The sequence below is a fragment of the Eubalaena glacialis genome, chromosome 14 (assembly GCF_028564815.1).
Source record: "Eubalaena glacialis isolate mEubGla1 chromosome 14, mEubGla1.1.hap2.+ XY, whole genome shotgun sequence".
Lineage (NCBI taxonomy): Eukaryota > Metazoa > Chordata > Mammalia > Artiodactyla > Balaenidae > Eubalaena > Eubalaena glacialis.
Window position 1 is genome coordinate 90,267,603 of NC_083729.1, and position 25,946 is coordinate 90,293,548.

Sequence of the window (25,946 nt, forward strand, 5' to 3'; positions counted from 1 at the left end):
GACAGGAAGGATAAAGGGAAATTACTGAATACATGCTTCATTGCAAACATTGTGTGAGATGTTTTAATAAGCCATTTCATTTTGGGCTCCCAGGAAAAAAGAGGTTAGATGTTAACATTTCATCACTTGTTAAATAAAAAAAGGGAAAGGAAACTCAGAGAGGATAAACAACTTACCTAAGTGTATACAGTCACTTTTCTGGAATTTTATATATTTGACTTTAAAATCTGTCTTCTGCTTTATGCCACCTAGCCCTCCTGTAAAGGCAAACTAGAGAATATACAGGTATCTTAGAAGTCAGGGAACAGACAGAATGATCCGCTCACAATTTTATAAGCCACAAATCTATGATTCTGTGTTAAGTCCAGCAAGGTAGCAATCATAAAGTTTCTCTGTAGGAGAATCTTAAGATTTGAAATTTCTTAATGTGGGATTTCTATACCTGAGCAGGGATAGTGGAGGTATTTGAAAAAGGACCCCAAAGAACATCTGAGTTCCAAGGACAATGGCAGTAGCAGGGTCCGTACCTATTACATACATCTCCCCCACACCCCCTTGAAATATTATTATTACTGGTTTCTTGGTGAACCTTTAGGTTTTCTTGAAGTTCCTATTTTTTTTTTTTTACATATTCTACATATGACATCATTATCCCAAATACCTCTTTTTTGTGTTGGACTGTGTTTAATATGTAAAGCAAATTAGTCATTAGTCAATTAAAGCATTGCCATTATTTTATTCCTCCCTTCCTCAAAAGTATGGAAATAATTCCACATATATATATATGTATATATATCATCCTCACTCACCAAACACACCAAATAACACCCATACACTCACACACCTGTTACACACAAACACACATAACCACATTTGGTGCTGTGAAGGGTCCCACAAATCCTAGGGCCAAACGTATAATGAAAAGTCTTGAGAACCACTGAAATGAGAATTCTGTTTTCTGGATACAGATATACTGAGACCAGAACATTGGAGGCCATTAAGGGAGCCTATAATAAGCATGATATGGTATTTAAGTCCATTTACTCAGTAAGTTTTTTTTTTTTAAACATCTTTATTGGAGTATAATTGCTTTACAATGGTGTGTTAGTTTCTGCTTTATAACAAAGTGAATCAGTTATACATATACATATATCCCCATATCTCTTCCCTCTTGCATCTCCCTCCCTCCCACCCTCCCTATCCCACCCTTCTAGGTGGTCACAAAGCACCGAGCTGATCTCCCTGTGCTATGCGGCTGCTTCCCACTAGCTATCTATTTTACATTTGGTAGTGTATATATGTCCATGCCACTCTCTCACTTTGTCCCAGCTTACCCTTCCCCCTCCCCGTATCCTCAAGTCCATTCTTTAGTAGGTCTGTGTCTTTATTCCCGTCTTGCTCCTAGGTTCTTCATGACCTTTTTTTTTTTTTTTTAGATTCCATATATATGTGTTAACATACGGTATTTGTTTTTCTCTTTCTGACTTACCCTGAGAAAACCATAATTCAAAAAGAGTCATGTACCAAAATGTTCATTGCAGCTCTATTTACAATAGCCAGTACATGGAAGCAACCTAAGTGTCCATCAGCAGATGAATGGATAAAGAAGATGTGGCACATATATACAATGGAATATTACTCAGCCATAAAAAGAAACGAAATTGAGTTATTTGTACCCAGTAAGTTTTTATTTAGCACCTACACCAATTCAGGCATTGTGCTGTAATAGGCCATACAAAGACAATCCTGACACAGTCTTTGCTCTCATGAAGGGTACACTTGAGTTGGAAAACTGCCATGCATCAACTTTCACTCAATAACCATTTCTTGTCTTATACCACTGCCACGTTTCTCAAGGCAAACTTCTCTTCCACTGTGTCTTCCCCAATCTTCTCCTCTATATACATGACCCATGGGTGATTTATTTTAACTCTTTTGCATATTTCACCACTCTCCCTGTTCTAAGTGTACTGTGACCTACTCTGCTCAGCGCTCTCTCCTTCTGGAATGCTTACCTGGATGGCTGTGCTACCAATGACCACCACCACCACCATCATCATCCTGCACCTGAATTATGTGGTACTCTTTATCTTCCAGGCTTTACATCATTGTTTCATACATGTGTGGAAAGTGCTGAAACCAACATTAAAACCTGTGTCCTCTTGACCTCAAAGTCCATTCCTTTCAACAGTGGGCTAAACTTCCTCACCAGGACATCCAAAATTTAATTCCACATTGCAACCAACCCATTCTTCTGATATTGCAATTCAGTAGAAGCACCATTGTCCAGCCAACTGGGAGTCATTCCCTTTCACTACTTGTCATGTCCTAAAGATTCAGACTCCTTAATTGCACTCAACTTTGCCAATTTCCCTACATTTCCATAAGCATTCCTCAGGAGATGTCTCCATCAGGGCTCGCCTTTACTGTCTCCTTCAAATTCAATGTTGACGTTGTTGCCTGAGCGATCTTTCTAAAGACCTGACGCTAATGTGAGTTTCCCCAGCTTAAACTTTCCAGAGACACCTCACAGCTTGCAGGGTAGAAGCCCAGCCTTTGGCAACAGGTCCAGCCCTTCTGCCCCAAGCTCACCCTCTGGCTGAGGTCCTGCTCACAGCTCTCTACAGGCACCGTCTCTCCCATCTCACTCAAGGGCATTTACACAGGTCTTTCTGCCGTGGGCAGGGGTCCACCGTCTCTTCTCAACCTCTCCCCTCTAATCCCATTGAGGCCCTTGGCTCAGGTATCACCTCAGCTTCTCCATTCCCTGCTCCTTCCTCAGGTTTACCTTTAGAATGTTCTTTACAGGGTTACAACAACCCAGTACAAGTAGACAGAGCAGGTGTTGTTTTCATTGTCATCTTACAGAAGTGGAAACTGAGTCTTGGGCTGATTAAGGGCCACATACAGGAAACTGGTTGATATAAAAGCAAAATCAAGAGCCTTGGCTTCTAAGTCCTAAAAGTGTTTTTCTAGGCAGTTTCTTTCAGTTAGGATTGAAAGTTGATGCCGAATCTGGCCTCTGGACCCCAACACTGAATTAAATCTCAGAGACAGAGTTTTGGGTGAAGTAGAAGAGCTCTATTGCTTTGCCAGGCAAAGGGGGCCACAGCGGGCTAATGCCCTCAAGACTGTGTGTCCCACCCTGGAGGGGGTCATGAGGAGTTTTACAGTAATGGTTCAAAGAGGGCGTGGTCAGCTCGTGGACATTCTTCTGATTGGTTGGTGGTGAGGTAATCGGGAGTCGGCATCATCAACCTCCTGGTTCCAACCGGTCTGGGGTCTCCGTGCTTGTGAGCAGCAGACAGTTAACTTCTCCCACCCGGTTGGGGTTTCAGTATCTGCAGAAGAGCTCAAAGATATTGTTTTGTGTATCCCTTGAGGGGGAACCAGGACCCTGCTCCAAGGCTGCGCTATTGTTTCCTGACTGCTCCTCCCTTGTCTCTGCATCCCCTCCCCTCCCTAATTAGCATCTGTTTGAACCTGCCTGTTGGAACTCAGGGAAGGTTATGGAGGCTGAATGAAGCCCATTTCCTGTAATCAAGAAATGGGGGACACAGAAAGACTTTTGTGCCCAGGAGCCCCACAGGGTCCTACTGGGTTTCAAAGGTGCTCTGGGCAGTCCCTGGTTTCTTTCAAGAAGGGGATTGTGCTTCTTACTGCATCTCCTTAATTGCTCTTGTAGATGGGGCAGCTCTTTTTGCACTTGGCATTCTCTGTTCTGCTTTGTGTCTTCCTAGGCAGGCAAGGAGGTGCAGTGTAAGGAGGAAGAATCTTCCATATTCTTGCTGTGTGACTTTGGGAAAGTTACTTCGTGTCTCTGAATTCAGTTCCCAAATCTGCAGTGTGTTTAAACTAGGAGATACCATTGAGCTTGTAGGTCTTGTCTAGCCCTAGCATTCTGTATGGCCACTAAACATAAATTAAGCCCCACAATGAGTATTCTGGCCAATCCATTGTTTCACAACAGTAGAATGTTGCCCACCCATGTAACCAGCATTTTACTTTTCTTTTTTTTTTTTTAATTTTTAGCCATGCCCTATGGCATGCAGGATCTTAGTTCCCCGACCAGGGATCGAACCTGTGCCCCCTGCAGTGGAAGCGTGGAGTCTTAACCACTGGACCACTAGGGAAGTCCCTAACCAGCATTTTAAATGCTTAGTTTTATCAGTAACCTAACTCTCCTTAATAACTTAAATTGAAACTCCGTGAATACTGGGCTTGGATGGGTCTCACCTTTCAATTGCTGAAAGAATGCAGATGTATTGACTGAGGGAGATGTGGTCACTGGGGCAGGACCTGAGTTCAAATTCTACCTTGGCCTCTGATTAGCACCAGGTACCCAGCACATCACCTGCAGGTTGCGGGTAATGGTAGCTCTACACCCTACTTCACATGGTCCATGTCTGAGACAATGGAAGTCAAAGCCTTTTGAAATGTCTTAGGCTAATAAAAGGTGTCACTACCATTAATTGTTGATCTTTGGTAAGTCACTTCCTCTGACTGGACCACAATCCACTCCTTTAAAATAAAGGAATTTAGCTACTTTCCCTTTCAACTTTTCTGAGTATTGGAAATAAGTGATGACAATGACGATGTTAGTGATAAGCACGTAAACCCTGAGTGCTCACTAAGTGCTCTGCTGCACACTTTAAAGGGACTGTGGGCTGGTCCTTGGATGGGAGGACTCTCCGTCCTTAGAACACAGACTCCAGAGTAGCTAAGACGGGCAGCGATCAGAAGAGAAGTCACGCTGGCTTTTACGTCTTCCCCCCTGGATTTGCTCGTCACGAGGCTCAGAGATCGAACTTAATATTGTGCCCAGTGTCTACATCTTTGAACTCTGATGATGACCTTACAAATCCCCTCTACCCACACCAGATGATTCAGCATCCCTCTCACAGGCACAGTGACATCTATGATCTCCTGATGCCTCTACCTTTCCTCTTGTTGGAAGTCCTAGCTTTCTTCTCCTGGAAATCTCTTAGGGTCCAAGACTGTGACTTCCAGGTCACCTCTTCTCTGAAGCTCTCCCGAAGGAAGCTCCCTCAGCCAGAGGGAGGATTGTCCCCCAGGACTGCCAGGGTGTTTGCAGGCTCGTGCCGTGTGATAGCACTGATGGCTACCATTTTGTTTACATGGTTTCCTTTCCTTCTAAGACTGAGATCTCCCCTAAGGCAGAGACTGCATGCCCTTAGCTCTCAAAGGCTCAGCACTTGTGGGTACTGTGTGAAGAGTTTTATGAAATGATGACTCAGATGTTCAGTAAATGTTTTCCACCAGCTTTCCTTTTTCTGTTTTTCTCTAAAATATACTTTATAGTTATACTCTGCTGTTCCCCAGTCTCAACTCATTGCCTCTAGCTGGAATAACGAATATAAATGACTAACAAATAAAAATAAATATGAACATTCAAGTCTGTCTTGTTTCTTATACCCAGAGTCCCAACTAACCATTTAAATATATATTTACAAAATGCTAGAATCTTAACTTGATTTCTTCTGCTAGAGGTCTTAATATTCAGTATATTTCAAGAAATGGAGAATTTCCTATGTACTGGCTAGTTTTAGATGGTGTGAAGGATGCAAAGAAAAATGGCACTGCCCTGGAGTAGAAGAGACTTGTACAGAAATCGTTGTGATTCTGGAGAACATGATTAGTGCTGCAGGATGCTTGAAAGCAAATTGTCATGACAGCTCAGAGAGAAGGGGTAGACTGTCTAGGCTGGGGGAAGGCTCTTCCTTGCGAACTATTAAACACTGGTAAAAATCAAAAGCATTAGTCAGGCCAGGCTATATGGAAACAGTAAGCCCTGGCTTTGGCAGACGTAGTGCCCATGTGGGCAGAGGCGTAGACCATGGGACAGGAAGAAGAGAACAGGGCCAGAGTATGATGAAACTTGAATGCAGGGACAGGGTTTAGATTTCAATATGAAGCTGATGGAAATTTTTGAGCTGGGGACAGAGGGTAGGGAGACAAAGCACAGATGCTGTGCTTTGGGGTTTTCACTCTGGCACAGCTTACAGGAGTGCTTGAAGAAAGAAGAGTCATTGTGGACAGGGAAACTATTGTCATAGTTCAGTCATTATGTTAATTATTCCAGAAATATGATTCAAGTGAGTATATTATTAACTTGTCATGGAGAACATTGGTCCAGTGGATAACAGCATTCCTAATCCTCTGCTTTAAATATGGTTGTATTATTAGCAATGGCAAGAGTTTGAACTTTTGAAGAAAGGGTCCGTGAATGACAGCATCCAAAATGGCATACAAGTCATAACCGCACTTGAATTTCCTAAAACACAGTGCCTAGGACTTAAAAAGACCATCTACCCAATTCGGCTAGGACTGACATTTTACAACTGATTCTTCCTTTTTGGATTCCTTGTCAGGCCTCGCCCTCATGACCAGGGGTCTCTCTGCCCTCACCCAGCCTTCTGCACACACCCCCTCCCCTGCACACACCCAGTTTTCTTTTGGTGCCAATCCAGAACTGCCATTGCCTTTCCTTCTCTCCTCCAGCTAAGATATCCTGTAAAGTGCTGTGCAGCCAACGCAGAGGGTGGTGGCGGGGAGGATGCCAGGGGGAGGCTCCTTTCTTCCAGAAGCAATATCTTCGAGGTGGGCTGTCAGGGAGCCTGCAAGATCTGAAGTTTCAGAGACTGAATGAAAGAAACACTCAGCTAACAAAACGGGGCGCTGCAGAGGACGCTTCATCTGCTCTGGCCAAATCCCTTCTTTCTTTCTATCCTTTCTTTCCTAATAACAGCTGCCCTCTCATTCCCTGTTACTCTGCTGTGAAGAACAAAACCTCCCTTCGACTATCTGTTTTTCTTTTCTTCCCCAGAGTAGGTCTCATTACTGGTGATTAGCAGATGATTAAAACCAATTCAGCTTCCCCCAGTAGATATTTTCTCCCTGTTTGTGCCCAGCCCGTCAGCCTTCGGTGAACGTGCTCCTAAGCTTATTAACGGGCTCAGAGGATTAGCTGCAGCCAAGCGCAGTGGCTCCTATATTGTGATGCAGGGAGTGACATGGAACCATTTGCAGAGCGCAGACAGGACCACTGGGACCCAACTCTCTCAATCACAATTTTATTTTCCATGTAGAGCAAGATAAAAAAAAAATCCCAACAATAATTACAAAAATCAAACGTTTGGACGAGTCTGAAAATCTTCTGAAACCCAGTGGCAGAAAACAGGCTAAACCAATCACGAGGGGCATCAGGGTGTGTGTGTGTGTGTGTGTGTGTGTGTGTGTGTGTGTGAGTTTACATGGATGTAGAACCACACAGTTTACCTACATTCCCACCCGTGTATAAAGATAAATGTCCTCCTTTATTTAGCCTTGGCCTTCACTTTGGTGTTTACACGGTATGTGTTTGTACGGATCACATAGGGATAGATCTCTTTGAATGGAGACTTAAGAATTGTCAACTTAGAATCTAACAGACTATAATTTAGGTAATACTTTAAAGAGCATCGGATTCTCCAAAATTGTGACACTTGGATATCGGCAGATACACACAAAGGGATTCTAAGTAACTGGTTTCACTTCTGTTTCAAAACCACAAAAATGCCATAGGGTGTTTAAAGTTTACAAGGAATGTTTCCCTATCTGCAAGGCTTTTCTTTCCTGTATAACTAACTATATATGAATTACAATAATGATCATGATAATAAAAGTGATCTGTTTATTAGCTGGGATCACAATCAGTAGCTTAAGAAGTGAAAGGCGTCTAGCTTTAGAAAGTTCTGAAAGGGGAAAACCCTCCTGGTATAAGTGCAGTAGAGGGTGTTTGAGGGCTGCGTTTCGGGCGATGCGATTGCTTTATTGTTACAAATGGACTCTTCATCTAAATCTTTATGTTTTTCCCATTTATTTCTTTTCCACCTTTTCAAGGCAGCTTAACTCTGAGCGTGCTGGAGCTTGAAATCTAGTTTTCAATTCATAATAGCAACAGGGTTTGCAGAAAATGTCAACAAATCCCCATCAGCAGGGAAAGTGGGAAATGTGAAAGGTGAGTCACGCCAGTCTCCCCCTGGCTGCACGATGGATCTGTGGAGGAGGAGAAGGAAGGAAAATCCTAGCAGGAGAGACCTTCCAACCAAGCAGTGAAAGCCAGCAACGCCAATTAAACAAAGGAAAACCTGACGAAACAATAAGAAAGTAATGAGAAATCAGAGGAAGATATTGTCAATCACCCAAAATGGCACAATCATATTTTATTTAATTTCATCATTTAATATCTAAGGGAAAATGACAGACAAGGAATTCTTATTGGTTCGATTTTACCAGCATTAAAACATTTCCAGCAATATCCTTGACCTTGCTTGGCCCCAATAAGTAGGTAATTGCTAAAGGATCAATTCCTTCGTCATTCAACAATAGGCCCCAAACGAATGCAATATATTCAATCAAGTGACAGAGAAGCACAGCTGAAGGTAACAGAATACAAAGAAAGCTTTACAAATGATGGTCACAAAAGTGCTGGGATAAATACCAGGAAAGCATTTATCACCAAGGACCTCTGATAATGTAACCGGAATGTACAGGAAAAAATGATGGTTTATTAAGCTTCTAAATATTTTATGCCATGCCTATGAGGCATGGCATATAGAAAAGAGTATTGCTGGGATTAGAGAAGGATAAATATTGTTGAAGGAAATACTTTTGCTTGGAAGTATTTCACAGGGACTTGAGAGGATTTCCATGTCAGTAGAGAGGCAAGCTCAGAAGCAGGGCTGTGCCAGCCTCAATAGATGAATAGAAGAAATGGTGCCTTGGGAAGGGGGAGAGGTATCCGTTCCCTCTTCCGCCAGCTCCGTGCAGGCTGGGGCCAGAGCAACGTCATGAACTGAGGTTCTTTCACCCACTGAATTAAACATCATAAAAGAGGACCGCTGGTCTCGCTTCCACAATTCTTCAAATAACCTCCGCAGTAATGGTGGCCACCAAGCCGCGGTCATCCTGATACTTAAGGAATCTGACAATTATTTCTGACTTCTGGATGTCCAGGGTCGCTTTTTCCTTCATAATTTGCCCTGTTTTCTTCTTTTCAGTGTTATGGGATAGAATTACATGATGCACAGGACAGTGCCTGTCAGGAGAGAATGCATCCTACAGATTCCTTTTATCATTAACATCACAGTAACATGGCGGTTAAGAACTTTGAACTTGGGTTTGGACCAGCTCTAAAAACTACTGGGGTCATGACCTTGACGAATTTACTTAACCTCTTTGAACGTTAGTTACAACACCTGTAATATGGGGGGAATATTACCCATCTCATTGAATTAATAAGGATTATTGCCATAACAAGGGTTAACCAGATGATGCTCTCTAAGGACTCAGCCTACCCCTGGGCACGGAGTCAGATCTGTGATGAGTACATGTTGATCATATTATTAGTGGTGTCACCAAGAGCGACAACCGTAACAAATTCTTTCCGATGTGGGGACACTACCTTGATGGGAGGGTACAAAGGAAACTATCTGAGTTAATTAAGACCCTTAGAAGAAGTTTGAGACACAGTAGCTACCTCTGATAGACCTAAATCTTATAGGAGTAGAAGGCGGGAATTGGGGTGAAGCAGCCAGATCAAAGTAAACGGGACAGGATGCACATTAAAAGATCAATAACAATCTGAGGCAGTGTTGTAAAGTGACAAATGAGTGTAAGAGACAGTAAATACAGTCAGGAGGGGAAGGATCATTAAGGGCTTGGGCTGCCAGGGATACCGGTACTAGAAGGAGGGCCTGAGGAAAGACCAGAGCTATGAGGAATGTGGATGGGACCCTTCCTTGGCAGGTCCCTCTGTGAGGGGAAACACAGACTGAAAGCACCCACCCTGGCCAGGCAACATAGTAGCCACTTGCATGAGTTCTCTTAGAACAGGAGCTCCTGGTAAGGAACGTGGAACTAAAAAGCTACCACCAACCGGAAGAATTTGGGAAAGGTCAAAAGGAGGGAGGAGACGCCGGTCCATATGTCCTACCAACCTCCCAGAATCCTTCTCGCTGGAATCCATCTTGGCTGAGCCTTGCATGCACCACCAGGAAGGACCCTGAGTCAGAGTGGTTGTCCAGAGACCACCCGGAAAGTAACCCCATCACCATAAAACCCGAGACTGAGAGCCACGTGGAGAGCAGTTCTCTTGGCTTCCCTCACCCTGCTGCTCTCCACCCGGGTGCCCCTTCCCAATAAACTCTCTTGCTTTGTCAGCACGTGTGTCTCCTCGGACGATTCCTTTCCGAGTGTTAGATAGGAGCCCACTCTTGGGCCCTGGAAGGGGTCGCCCTTCCTGCAACACCTCCAGGCATCCCCTTTCTAGAGGATTCTGTCCAGACAGCAATCCCCTGGATACATCCCGAGTTGGGGGCTACCATGCTATTTTGTGCTAGTAAATATTCGACTGATGGAAGGGTTATTACTGTTATTATTAATGATAATACTACTTGAAGCCACAGCCAATTTAACTCAACCATTTGGAAGAGCGGCATGGCTCTATTATCCAATTGATAATTTCAGGGTTTTATTCACAGGCACAATCATAAGAAAACAAGGAGAAGACAGTCCCCCAGTTGTGTACATATGCACAGACTTTGCCTTTTGAGAACATAATTGAGGATGAGAGTCACAGAGAAAAGATCATTAAGAGTTACAAAGAAAGAAAGAAGCTGAAGGCAGCACGCAACCCAAGAGGGTGGAAACAGGCGGGTCCTGGGGGCAGCAGACATCAGGGCAAGGAGATAAAAGGGAGAAGAGGGCACAGGAATGATCTGTGCTGGGAGAAAGCTGCAAGGGAAGTTTCGTCCACCGAAACGTTAGGCAAAAGTGGCAAATATAGCTGCTAGCAGGGTTCCCTTCCCCGCTCCCACCCACCCCATAAACAAAACGTCTCCAGCAAGCCAGGATCTCTAACAATCCACATATCACTAACCAAGGCCCTTAGTGCAGCATGGGTTAGCAACCCAGGCAATTCCTGCCTGTGGTCTGAAGCCCAGCAGGGGTGAAACTGGGAGGGGGTGTGATTTGGGTGGACACGGTGGGCCTTGGCTGGCCACTAATCCCAGAAACAATCCAACTGTGAGGGGCTGGAGGGCGTCAGAGTGTTTGCAAAAGCAAAGACTTGCCTGATCCATGTTGCTGGCAGAACCTGAGCATCGATTTAGCAAAATCTGTCCGCAGAGAAGCAAACAGCTTGGTGGGTTTAGCTAACCATAAATAGACAATTAGAAATATCAAAGGTGAACATTGATCAATCATCAACAAACATAAATAGATATTTCTAAGAACTTCCCAAGAAGTAGGGCAAGGGGCAGTAAAATCCTTGTCTTGGGGAGAGCTGATAGGTAGATAGATGAAGATCTGATCTTTATATCTTAGGCTTGACCTTTATTTATCATCTTTGTATTTATGTATGTATGTATGTATGCATCTATCTATCATTTATCTAGCCATCCATCTTTCTAATTTTCTACTTTTTCCTATGATACTAGCCATACACCTTTGTAGGTAGAATCTATTACATCTTGGATTTTCCCACAGAACCTACAGGAGAATTCCTGTAGGTTTATTTATTCTATTTATTTATTCTCCTACATACAGGAGAATAAATATGTTTTGAATGAATACATAAGTAAAAGCATTCCTGATAAGACTCAATAAGGAAATGAGCAAGACACAGATTCAGAATCAGTACAGTTACTTAAAAATGATACAGTGGTGAGATCATGCCCTCCTTTAACCATATTCAGTAGCTTCTGATTCTTGTTCTGTTGTGCCATTGGGGGACCTGCTTGTAGGGTAATGTAACTGAGGTCTCCTGGCCCATAGATGCTACTGCCTTATAAGGTCAACTTCTACTCAGAAATAATAACAGCTAACACTTATGTGCCAGACACTGTTCCAGGTGCATTTTGAAGATTAACACATTTAAACCTCATACCAATCCCATGAAGCAGGTGATGTTATGCTTTTCGTGTTACACACAGGGAAACCTTGCACAAATAACTAACTTGTATAAGATCCCAATGTAGTGAGTGAGGGTGCTGGGAGTGGAACCCAGGATTCTAGATTTACAGTCTGTGTATTTAGGTGTTTCTGCCTCTGAGCATCACTCTTTTCCTGTGTTATATACAATTTCTTGGAAGTCTCTGTTGCTTACCACTAGTAAGAAATAGTCCTAATACTAGGACAATAATTTTCAAATCCCACATTTCAATCATGATGGGGGATTATAACTAAACACCTAATACCTGTCCAAATACTTGTTCCACACTCCTCAAAAGATGAACACTAAGAGAATATCCCAGACATTCTGGATGGAACAAACAAGCTAAGCCATCATTATATTTTAGCATATATTGCACACCTGCATGGGCTCTCTAAAATAAAGGAGGTAGGTTTATCAGATAGTTTTATTTCTTGGTACCCCAAATACCAATGCAAGATATGAGAGAGTTCATTCAACCCTTAAAACCTACAAGGTCGAATTAGGTTTCTGTAGAGAAATCAGATTGTTTGGTAGAGCCGATTTTTAATTACATTTATAACATTTATTTCAAAGCACAATAAGCATATTATATATGAAAAATGATGCATTGGAGGAATTTAACATGTTTAAGAGTTAAAGAGGGACTTCCCTGGTGGTCCAGTGGTAAAGAATCCACCTTCCAATGCAGGCGATGCAGGTTCGATCCCTGGTCGGGGAACTAAGATCCCATATGCTGCGGGGCAACTAAGCCCACGTGCCACAAATATTGAGCTCGGGTGCCTCAACGAGAGAGCCTGCACGTTACAAACTACAGAGCCCATGTGCGCCGGAGCTCGCACGCCACAACTAGAGAGAGAAAACCTGCACGCCACACCTAGAGAGAAGCCTGAGCCGACCGCGAGCCATAACGAAAAGATCCTGCGTGCCTCAACAAAGATCCCATGTGCCACAAAGACCCAATGCAGCCAAAGAAAAAAAAAGGAGAAAATGTTTAAAAAAGAGTTAAAGAAAGATTTAAAATGTTTTAAGATGTTTCAGGAGTTTAAGAGGATGAAGGAAGGGAGAAAAGAAAGAGAAAAAGGAAGAAAGAAAAGAAAGAAAGAAAGAAAAAGAAAGAAAGAAGGAAGGAAGGAAGAAAGAAAGAAAGAAAAAGAAAGGAAAAAAGGAGGGAGGGAGGGAAGAGGAAGAGGTTGGGAGGAGAGAGAATAAAAGTGTAAAGTCCATTTAAAAAGGTGCAGAAGATGTGGTTCTTGCAGACACCCGAAATGAATTGATTACTAAATTAAATTTGGCTCTAAGTCTTCAAAACATAAGGCAAAAAGGAACTGTATCATGAAATAGTTGTATTATTATATTAAACAAATATTACACCCTTTACTTTCATATACTATACATATTATGTTTAGAAGTACTTGTTATATCTTCAATGCATAGTTTATTCACAGTACTAAATATAACTGAACACAAATATTCACATTCCACTTGAGTAAGTCTCGCTTTTGTATGACAAATATAATGTAAGTCAGTCTCTGGAGCCTTCTGAATTGAATTATCACATCACTGATACCTTGTTATTAAAGACATCTTAGATTAAGATAAAATACCACTTGATGCTGAAAGGTAAGCTGATCAACTAATTACGTGACAAGTTTCAAAAGAGATTCCCTGAAAACAAATAGAATGAACATTTTTGAAATTGAAATATAATTATAAAGTAATGAATATTATGTAGCACGTAGATCCTTGAGTATTGACATTAAACAGTCAAATGCGTGCCTGGGAAATGGCGTGAATTTCCCCAGGCAAATGCTTTCTCAAAAGGTTTTTCTAGGATGGCTTCGGTAGGTGGAGGTCTAGACAGGATTTTGCTGCCCGTGGGAGCCATGGGCATTGGACACACCCTGCACAGCTGTCAGGGCGACATTTTAAACACAGCTCAGCTTGTGATTGTCCAGTCAATTAACTGATATCCGAGGAGCAGGAATGAGGAAAGAATCTTACTCTCTATGTGTGCAAGGCAGTGTTCTTCCCCCAAGAAGCTAATCTCATACAGGTCAATTAATCTCTCTACACTTCAGTTTCTACTTTCGTTTGTCATTTGAAAATGGGAAAGATAATTTCTATCTCATTTATTCATTCACTGGACTCATATTATTGAGGGAACTAACAGACACAAGGTCCTTGCCCTTCATCTAGTACAGGAGACAGATAATAAACAGGTAAGGACATAGCACATCCAGTAGTGATGATTGCTATGAATCCAAATAAAGCATGGCAGTGCGGGCCCCAGATACTGGGATGAAGCTTGCTATTATATGAAGGTTCCTTAGAGAGGACCTTATATGGAAGAGACTACTTGAACAGAGAGCAGAGGACATGTGAGTATCTAGAGGGACATGGCTCTAGGCAGAGGAAGCAGCAGCTGCAAAGGCCCTGAGGTGGGGCTTCCTCACACATTGGAGGAAGAGTAAGGAGGACACTGTGGCCAGGAGGAGATGAGTGAGAAGAAGCATCGCAGGGGGTGAGATTGGAGAGGCAGGAGGAAGCCGCATGTTAAAAGGACACTGGCAAGAATCTCCCATTGCAGCAAAACAGTGTAGCCTGTAATTCTCCTTTTTACAAATAAAAATGCTGGACGTAACACACCAAACAAACAAAAAAGACTCTGAAAGATGATGGAAAGTAGAAGGTGGACTGTTTAGGGTCTCTGGGACATGAGGAGCGGAGTGGCTTGTGCTGAGTTTCCTTTTTGTTCTTATATATCCTGGACAGTACCCTGCATGCCCAGCAGGAGCCTCCATCCAGAATCACCAATAGGCACTGACAAAAAACCCCCCAAAAAACAAAACCCCAAAGAAAAGCCTGTTTCTCCTAACCAAAGGACTGAGAAAGGGTGACCTATCAACAGAAGACCTTTTTGGAAATACCCCTCTCCCCCTCCCCCCCATATCATCCAAATACCTGTGAAAGCTATACCCTCGCTGCACTCCTCTAGAAACTGGTAGTGAGCTCCTCTCCCCTCACCTGGAAGTGTTGGTGGGGCCCAGCAGAGAGCTGACCTTTCATCCCCCACCCCATCCTGCAAAACAAAGCGTGCTCAGATTCCCCTGCCAGCATAGTAGCAGGATCTAGCCTCAGGCTGAACCTCCATCCCCATCTAGCACCAAGGAGACTTAACAAGGTGGTTGGAAGCAGGGCTAGTCAGTTCTCCTTCCCACCCCTCTGGTATCAGCAGAGCCCGGTGAGGAGTGATCTCTACACCCAACATCCTACTTAATGGTGAAAGACTTTGCCTCTCAGATTGGGAACCAGGCAAGTACACATACTCTACCTACTCTTATTTAACATAGTACTAGAAGTTCTAGCCACTGCAATAAGGCAAGAAAAAGAAACAAAAGGCATTCAGATTAGAAATAAAGATATAAAACTGTTCCTATTTGAAGATGACATAATTGTTTACATAAAAATCCCAAGGAATCGGAAAAAGAAACAAACAAAAAATACCCAAATAAACAAAAAATAAGCAAAAACCCTTCCAGAGCTAATCAGTAACTTCAGTGACATCTCAGGACCAGATCAGCTCACAAAATTCAATCACATTTCTATATACTAAAAATCAACATATAGAAAGCAAAATTAAAAGCATACTACCATTTATAAACACTCCAAGGAAAATTAAATGCCAGATATAAACTTAACAAAACATGTACAGGATCTGTACACTGAAAATTACAAAATGTTGAAAGAGGAATCAAAGAACACCTAAATAAATGAAGACATACAATGTGTTCATGGGTTAGAAGATTCAAGTAGTAAAGATGTCAGTCCATCCCAAATTGATCTACAGATTTAATGCAATTTCTATCAAAATCCCAGCAAGATATTTGTAGACATAACAAGCTCATTCTAAAATTAATATGGAAATGAACAGACCCTAAGGTAGTTCCAACAATCTTGAAAAAGAAGAATAAAGTGGGAGAAATCATTGTTTAGATATGAAGGGCTATTATATAGCGATAGTAGCCAAAGTAGTGCGGTATTATCAGTAGGATAGAAACATAGATCACTGATAGAGAGTAGAGAACCCAAAAATAGTCCCCCAAAAATATGGCCAAAAAATATTTGCAAAGGTGGACAAACAAACAGGGTTAAGACAATATCTTGGACTGAATTGTGTCCCCCTGAAAATTTATATGTTGAAGCTCTATTCTCCAGATAGAGGGAATCACAAGAGGAAATTTTTAGAGTTAGGAAACAGTGCTATTCCAAATGTGAATCACCTTTTCTAATTAGAAAACACTTAATAACCCTGGCTTGTTTGGGGTACATTTGCTATGTCACAGGAGCTACGCAAAATGCTTCATATGTAGTTCTACATTTAATCTTTAAAACAAACTTGTGAAATAAGTCTACTATAATATTTTGATTTTCCCACAGATAGGTAAACTGAGTCCTAGAGTGTCTAAATAATATTGTCTCCTTATGACAAAGCTAATAAGTGTTAGAACAAATACTCAGTAACTCTGAAGCCAGCTTGAGCACCAGCTTGTCTTAACCTGTGGCTTCAGCTTCACCCCAGCCTCTCTCCCTGGTCCCCATGCCCTAGGATGGGCTTCCTTCTTCCTAGGCATGTCTTCTGATTTCCCGTTTCTATTGCATTGTTCATGTCAGGGTCCACCTGCAACAAGCTTCCTTCCAGCCCTTTATTATTCAATTCTTCCTCACGAGCCATCTGGTATAGGTTCCTCCTTATACATGTTCTCTGCATACAGCAGGACTCACTAAATGGCCCTATACTTATTAATCTCCACCTGGATGAGTGGTGACTTATGAGAACTGATTTGAAACAAATATTTTATGCACTTTTGATTACCAAGCACATTCATTTCAACACAAGCCCTCAAAATCATCTGTGACCTTTAAGAACATGTTGGTAAACCAATCTTGGCTTGTTTTCACTGATCCAGAAAACTCTCTGGGAGTTTCCAAGTGAATAAATAAGTCATTGCCCCTACTTGATGACAACCCATCCTCTCAAATTCCTTTGCTTTCGTGTGACATTTGGCAGACAAATCTGGTACACCTGCACTGCAGCTTATGAAGATTATTTTAGCCTCTGTGCTCACAGGGCACTAACAGGAATAGGACGATTCAGACCTTGGTGGTGTTGGCATGTGTATCTTTTAGGTCTCAACTATGCAAAGAAAATAAGCAGGGAAAAACTAAAAGAGTTAAGTTTAGTGGGCTCAGAATCTCTTTATATATATGCTTATATATGAAAGTGCTTATTTATTGGGCCAAGGTCCAGAATATGAGCTCAGTTTGGTACCATCCAGCCACTTCCAACACCTGCTTGCAAGCTGCAGAGCTTCACAGATGAGAAGTATCTTTGCCCGCTACTTTTCAGAAAGTCCTTTATCATGGGGGTGGGTGGGAGAGTGGGTGTTCAGTAATTTGGTTGATTCTGTCAAATTCATTCCCCTGTTAAAAAGATTTCTTGAAAAAAGATAGGCAGCAAACTTTATTCAAAGGGAGCTATCATGAGACAAAGAGGAACCAGTGCAATGGGGTTTTGCAGTAGGAGAGAGAGATAGGGTTCAATTCCAAATACAAGGAAAAGTGGGAACTTATACCTAAGGAGCAGGACATGTGTGTGTGTGTTTGGGGGGTGGTGTCAGTGGATGGAAAATTATTGGGAAGAAACACCAGGGATAAGGAGGGTGGAGGAGAAACCTGATCAAATATCAAGGATGACCAGAGAGCAAGGATGGAAGATTCTGGTAAACTGACGGAGCGGGATTCTTCCTAAAATTGGACAACACACAGATGAGCATGGAAGTCCCCCAGACAGGGCCTCTTTGAGAAGAGAGTTCAGAAGTGCCTGAGTAGAGTTTGGTCAAGCAGAGAATCTCTGTGCTCCTGAATCCAGGAGAACTGCAGAGGGAAGCAGTCGGGCGTTCTCCCAGAGCCCTGCATTTTAGCCAGTGTGTCTGCAGAGTATTCCTTTATCCACATCTGCATCTTCACTGGGGGCCTCTGGATCAAAACCACAGCCCATTCACATAGGGAGACCAGATATTCCAATGCAATTGTACATCTGTCCATATCTGTGACATCCATGTGCGTACCATTGAATACCTTTCCGGGGAAACATGTTCATGGAAAGAACTATGAACTAAATCATGTTTTCCTTCTCCTCCTCCTAACAGTTTGCTGCGGTTTCCTCAGCTGGTGTGCCTCTGAGCGTTAATGACTAGGGAGACAGATGATTCTCTTCTATGGCTGTTTCATGTGAGACCAATTCCATTCTGGAACTTCGTGCCGACATGGCGGGCTATTGTCACATCATCTGCCATAGCCATTCACCTCTTTCACAAAGTGACTGTCTTCAAAGAGCCTTTAGAAATGACTTAATCCCAGGATTGGCTGCTTTCTATCACTAAAGCACAGGTAACTGATATCTGAGATTTACTAACTCATCCACACACTAGTCACATGTGTTATACAATGAGAAGTTAAATACAGAGTGTTTTCACACTCCAGAGTGATGAGCATTGTAATGGAAGAATCGTGTAAGGAAAGCTGCACACCTGGTTTGCTGGTAGACATCCAGAGGTGCGAAGGAATCTTCTCGTCCAGCGGTCCCCAACATTTTTGGCACCAGGGACCGGTTTCCTGGAAGACAATTTTTTCATGGACCGAGGTTGGGGAGGGGATATGGTTCAGGCGGTAATATGAGCAATGGGGAGCGGTGGGGAGCGACGGATGAAGCTTTGCTCATGCCTGCCACTCACCTCCTGCTGTGCAGCCCGGTTCCTAACAGGCCACGGACCGTACTGGTCCACAGCCCGGGGGTTGGGGACACCTGTTCTAGTCCGAAGTCTGGTACATAATAATTGCTCTTGCTGTTACAGTAATACTCACCAAAATTCCCTTTCTTCTTTTGTTTACAATGAATGGCAACATTTATTTTTGACAGCTAAACCATTTGTTGAGAATAGATAAATCCATACTGGTGAGAGAGAACTAGGTATATTTTAATATATAATTAATTTAAGAACAAATGTGTCCAATAATCCACAAATGCTATATGTGAGATTTCTCTGTAAAACTTTTGATTTCTCTCTGTGGATTATGTGATGGACAGCCTCAGGTCATTCCCATCTAACTACTTTTTATTCATATGGATTTAAGTCTTTTTTCTGAATGTAACAGGATATTTTAGGGTGTAATTATAGACAACGTAGGCCCAGTTGACTTCCCTCAAAGAAGTTACAGCCATACTTTATTAAGGGTTTCATGTAAAAGTGGAGTGAACCACATTCTTAGAATAAGCGATTCTCCATTAGGACCATTGATGGAATGACAGTGATTTTTCTATAATTTAAACTTCTGTTCTCAATAAAACATCTAATTCCCCTCCTGTGCAGAAGGAGGTAGTTTAAGGTGAGGGACAAGTTTTGAGACTTTTATTTTAGAACCTGGAAAAGCCTAATGTTCCTCTTACTCTCTGCTATCTTTTCTTTTTCTTGTGCTCATTCAATTCTTGTCGAAGACAAAGGCTGTGCTTACTTCTGTGTGTAATATTGCATTTGGGAGTGGGGGAGCTTGCAGTCTGGGTACCGGACTGTTCTGATTGCAGGAGCTATTGTTTTAGTTGTTAGTGGTGATACCAGCAATGTACTCAGTGACCTGGCAGACAAGAGTTAAGAATTTATCTTAAGGGTGCAGAGGATAGCTCACAAAATAGCACTAAAATGACCAACATTTAGCACTGTTTTGTTTTTTAAAACTACAGCTACCTGGTAAAAAAATATTGCTGATAACATATCACATAATAATTGTAATCTTTAAGTGCTCTGTGTTATTTCTCTGGGGTTTAAAAGCGATTGGGTTTCTTACAGAATGTCTGAAAAGGTTAAAGGCTCTCTCAGGAAAAATACTTAACCGTACAGATTGTGTGTGTGTGTGTTTTTTTAAAGCATATTACCTGGATTGAAGTTGGTGATGGTAGTCATTATGAAAAACTGGATCAACACTCTTGCTAACTGAATTCAACAACTATATATTTTAAAATGTGATCTAAATATCTTAGTTTTAAATAAGCATGGTTGAGGATAGAATTTCAGATACATGGAAGGATTGAGTGTAAAATATGAAAGCATCACCATCAATATCACTAGCACTAAAACTGCGAAGAAAAAACAATGGTTTAACTATTTTTAGAAAGAGCAAAGGATTTCTAAGTATGAAACTGATGACCCAAATTATATAGAAAATTATTAATCTATTTGATTAAAAATTAAGCATTTCTTTACACCAAATCTTTCACAGACAAATTTAACTTAAAAATTAAAAATTTATCATATATTTATGATAAATGTAAATAAAGGCTAACTTTCTGGTCAATCAATAAAAAAAGCACTGATACTTTGAGAAAAAAAGGGTATGAACCGCTGATGCTGTTCACTCTCGGTCTAAATAGTATCACTCGGTCCAGTGCGTGCTCAATATCTTACTGGTTTGAAACCCATATTCCTCCAGCTGCTGGGACTCCCTTCTCCGCATGCCTAAACATCTAAGCATCAGGGCATTATTGCTGGGTTTTCCTCACGTAGACAGAAAAAGAAAAATCAGAAACACGGTACAGGCACATGAACACACATTAATTTGCTCCATGCCACATTACTAAAAGTGATTTTCTAAGTGTTTCAGCCTAACAAATAATCCCAGTGCATTTTTTTTAAAAAAGCCTTTCAAACATATATTGTCAGGGTTACTCATACTGACTAATGGAAAGCCATTATTTCCCTTGCAAGCATACACAATTGCAAAACGGTCTGCTTTTGGCCAAAGAATCTACATCCTAACCTCTGGAATTGTGCAGTGCCCCCTTCCTGGTGCCACTCAGGTTGCATCTCTGTAACTTCCCTATTCTTCCAACCCCTTCAATCCTACATAACTTAGCAGGCACAAGAGAAAAGAAACAAATGCATTCCCCTCATCAGATAGCATTACACGCCATTCTCTGTAGAAAGTAGCCTTGACCCATCTTAAGATTGTTTGCTTCTATTTTCTGGCAGCTTCATCCAAATAGGACTGTTATTATTCATCAGATTTGCAGCATTCTTTTCCTTCTGTGTCAGCCAAGGATATGTTTCTAGCCTTTTCCCTCTCTACTTCCAAGAAGCCAACCAGCTTGCAATTCTACGAAGTCAATGGAAATTGCACGCTCATAGCAGCAGTTGGGGGCACAGAGCAACACAAGATGTCAGTCAAGAATAGACGAGCACATTATCAATAACATCAGTGTGTTAGGACCTCCCCTTGGCTAAGTGGTTTGCAAGAGCCTACTTAAAGTGATTACTTAAAAAAGAAATAAACTGTAGATTTAGCTTCTGCACGCTCAGCTTTCTAAAATGATTATTATTATTTTGTACATATAAAAGAATGGAGGAAGACTTCTCTCTCTTAGAGAACAGCAGTATCAGAATAATATTTTCCTGTTAAGCTCAAGCTTAAACTACTATAACGTTGATTTGCACACTTTGCACCAGCTGAACACTGGCCTCACTCAAACACAGCTTAGACCCAATACAACCAGCTTCTACCATGTAGCTTAACGACTCTTTCCCAAGATCTATCTGGCAGGTGGGGTAATGGGTTCTGGCAAAGGATCCATGCCTTTAGCCTCTATTTAGGTTCTTGATTTCAGACCCATTGCTGGTGGTTAAGAGCCAGGAAACTTGGAAACCGTCCATCTAAGTGCACACGCTGGTTCCACTATTTACTAACTGTGTTATTGTGAGCAACTTATTTCTTGTCAGTGTCCCTCCCTTACCCCATCTTTAAAGTGAGGATAAGAATAGTACCTACCTCGGAAGATTGCTGTGGGGTTAATGAGGGAGAATATAGTCAATTGCTGGGAACAGTGCCTGGCACATAGTATGACCTGTCATCATCGTCATCACCATCATCACCATCAACTTTCCTATTGGCTGACTTTAGACTCTTCCTTCAGGGGTTGTGTGTAGTGGTGAAGGAGAAACTCTGTAACCCTTAACCTTCCCTCTGGGTATCTGTGGGGCTAAAGTCCAAACACATCAGCAATTGCCAGCTTTATAGAGGCTGTGGGGATCTCCTAGTCTTCAGCTGAGTACTGTCTGTCTATGTGGCTGAGGATCTTGTCTTTCGACACTGCTGCTTCCCTCAGCAGCCATGCCTTGCTCCTGAGGGTGGTCCAAATGCCCAGGGTGACTTTGCCTTCTAAAGACAATAGCTTATGCTATTAAAAAATTAATAGACAACATGCTTAAGCAGCTTGTCTGAAAAAAGCCTGTATACTAATAGTTACAATTGCTGTATCTATAGAACTATATTTACTGAATACTTACTCTGTCTAGGAACTTTCCTAAATACTTTACATACGTTTTCTTAAATAATCCTTTTAATAAGTCTATGAAGTGGATATTACTATTGCTGACATGCTGCATATGAGGAAATTAAGACAGAAAAATTAGATAATTTACACAATGTCAAGCAGCAGTTAGTTCAATGCCAGAGCCAGGAAAAGAACCTATATCTAAGTCTGCAATCAAGATGGCAACTGTAATGCCACACTACATCTAATGTGGTGTAATGGCATTCTGAATTGCACAGAGAGTGCCCTTCCTCTGAAATTTTCCACGAACACTGATCGGGAAGACAAGAGTACCTGATAGGGTTTGATTATTGACCTAATTTCCTCATTCTCTGGATGCTCGTCGTGGAAGTGTGGAATTTCCGGACATGAACCTTCTCAGTTATACCTGATTCTGCCAAAATGCCCTCCAGAGTGGCTGCACTAAATTATAATCCCATTAACTGTGTTTGAGAGTCTTGTATCTCTACAGCTGCACCAACACTGGATGTTGTCAGGCTTACTTTTTTTTGGCTAACACCTTAGTATCTCTTTCTCATGTTAAACCTCTTCTACTTCCTTTAATCAGTGTGTGTCTTTACTTTGCTACATGGTTAATGCTTTCATTCTCCAGTATCCTCCTACTCTTTATAATAGCACACATAAATAGAAATAATATTTCTTGAAAAAGAGGAAAACAAGCTAAGCTCTGAATTTATTTACTGTCCCATAGGAATAATCAGGATTGTATCAATATTATCATCTGTATTAGGTGTTCTCTTTAGATAACAAACTTCAAATGTATAAATAATTTTAAAAAAGATTCCTGGAGACAATTTGTTTAATTCCAACCCTGTCCCTGAGATGTTTAATAATAACCTTCGATGCCTTGGAGGCAGCAAGGATAAAATCATGCTTGAGTCACCCGTTCTCTTTCTCTCTATTTATATGGACCTCTGGGATGAGTACACATTTGCCTTCTGGCCAGTAGGCTTTGTTTGGTAATATCAGTGTTTGGTAATATCTTCAAGTTGGGATTTACGATCCAGACAGTAACTAATTAATAGGAAAGAAAGTGTATATATTTTCATGGGGAACTTCCACATTTTTTTATTACATGCTGTTTATTTAATTCTTTCTACTTCTGCATTTTCTAATTTTCCAACTTCAGGCCAAAATTGGCTTTGAGTTGACCCCTATTAAATTTAAACCTCTGTCATTGCTCTCCTTCACACACACACAGAGTGAATCAAGAAAGTAGTACAGAAAGCACATTCCATATTGATATGTCATGTAATTAAAGTACTTTCTGATTCTTTACCTTAAAATAGTGTCTGATGCTTTGAGTCCTTGGAGTGACTTGGAGGTGAACCAGGAGGAGAGGCATCCATTGATTACCTAAAGCGTCCTCTTCAGCAATCCTGCCCAGAGATTCTACCAAGCAGGTAACTCGAAAGTCTTATTCCCTCTTCTTCCTCTTTTCCCACTCAGGGAGCTCCTACTAGCCATCCTTCTGTTCCTGTTCAGTAATCACAAGACTTTCCAGAAAGAAAATACAGCAATCCATTGCTGAAGAGTTGTGGCCTCCGCTCTCAAAATAACAAAGTTATGCGGCCAGTTCAGAAAATAAAAAGACCACCTTGGACTTTGAATACGTGTTGTATGTTCCAAAAACTTTGCTTTGGGAGGTCAAGGATGCTTTCAAAGTTCGGTGCCAGACGCTCACTGTCAGAACCTAAACACGTTCCTTAATTACTCTCACATGGGACGACAGGGACTCTTGGATGACAGAAACAGTTTTCTGAAATAGTTACAAATCATTTAGAGTCATACATAGTGATTAAGGTGAGTGATTCTGTGAGGAATCAAAAATGAGGGATTAATTCCAAGATGGGAGTATAAAATGGAACTTACTAAAGAAAATAGATTATTTTCTTCATCATGTTATACAAACCAACCATTTGGATTCTGTGTGTGTGTGTGTATGTGTGTGTGTGTGAATAAAGCTAATGCTTGGAAAAAATAGATGGCTCACTATGGCCATTCAACATGTTTTCTAGAGAGACATGATCAACCGTCTTTCTGAGTCCTCTCATCTTTTAGGGACATGGCTCATGGCTTTTACCTCCCCAGTAGCGTAGGTTTATTGAGATAAGATCCTGTCCATCCACCATCATTTCCTCTCTTCATGGCCTAGTCCATTGTCTTGCACACCATGGGTACCAACTGATTTTATCTAAGTGAACAAATGAATGACTCTGGCTCCAAGTCTTGGTCTGGGTTTCTGAGTGCACTTCTCTTTCACACTGTCTGATCACCTTCGATGCTGGTTTTTATTTCCCACCCTATGTGGACCCCATTTTTTCCTTTGCTGAACAATGCTTTCAAGCCTACTTTCCAGGGAACATAGCAGAAATGTCTCAACATGTGTTTCCTGTTATATGCTACAACCCTTCTGAAGGAAAAGAAACAGGATTTGATGACTGATTGGATCAGGGGATAATCTCTCACATGTCAGGTCTTTTAGAACAGTTGATGTCTTCGTGTAATTAATCTTGTACCACCTTAAGGGGACTATGCAACTAGGCAGAATTCGATGTTCTAGTCAAGGTGTCCAGCTATTGGGTCAGAATCCTTCTATCTTCCCCTGGTCAGCTCTTCGTTTCATTCTCTTCTAACTGGCTTATAATGGATAAAAGTGCTATCCCTGAAATAAAAACAAACAAACAAACAAACAAACACCTGTTAGATATTAGATCCATCTCTTCCTAATTGGCAAGTTTCTTGATGTAGTTAAGCTTCAGTCTCCTTTCTTCTAAATCCCCAGTAAAAGTATCTACTTCCCACGGACGCTCTAAGTTTGGAATGAAAGGATGCTTGTAAAAGGCTTTATTGGGTAACTGGCACCTCAGGTCCTCAATACCTCAATACCTTGCCACTCCATTATAATTATAACAACTCTTTCTGCAAAGCAAATCATTCAAATCTTCTCCTTGGTTTTCAAATGTCTCTCTGAGTAGATGGTCTTCGTTCCACTCATCTTTCAGAATTTATTCATTCTCCTCGTACAATCTCATCTATGCTCATGGCTTTGGTTCTCTCTATGCTAAATATTGCCAACTCTCTGTCTGTGGGCCAAATCTTTCTTCTGGCCTTTAGACCTATTTATCCAAACTGCTGTTGAACATCTCTACTTGGATGACCTAAAAAGTCCTTCACATTCCATAAGCCCAAAACTTAAGCCATGATCTGCCTTAACATGTTCAGCAGAGTGAATGGATTGCCACACACCCCATTGTACACTCCAGTCCAATTTTTCACACTGTGTGGAGAGTGATATTCCTAAAGCATACATCTATCTATCCATTCCTGTGGTTCCCCATAGCACTTAGGATAAAAATATAAATTTCCTTAGCACCACTGGTTTCCAACTCTCTCTCTGTCTCTCTCTCTCGGCCCTGTTCTCCCTTCCACTGACAACCTTCCCTTCACCACTTACCCACTACACATAGTGTGATTTGACTAACTATCTTTTAGGTAATCAATTTC

General features: G+C 41.6%; 1 protein-coding gene across 1 annotated transcript in view; it reads left to right on the forward strand.

Moving 5' to 3' along the window:
- Positions 1-18,236, forward strand: part of LOC133074581 (sodium/hydrogen exchanger 2) — a 467,777-nt gene extending 449,541 nt beyond the window's left edge. The window contains exon 16 of the mRNA XM_061168501.1: positions 18,208-18,236. The gene's annotated coding sequence lies outside the window, so the exon portion shown is untranslated. The remainder of the gene's footprint in view (positions 1-18,207) is intronic.
- The last annotated feature ends 7,710 nt before the right edge of the window (positions 18,237-25,946 follow it).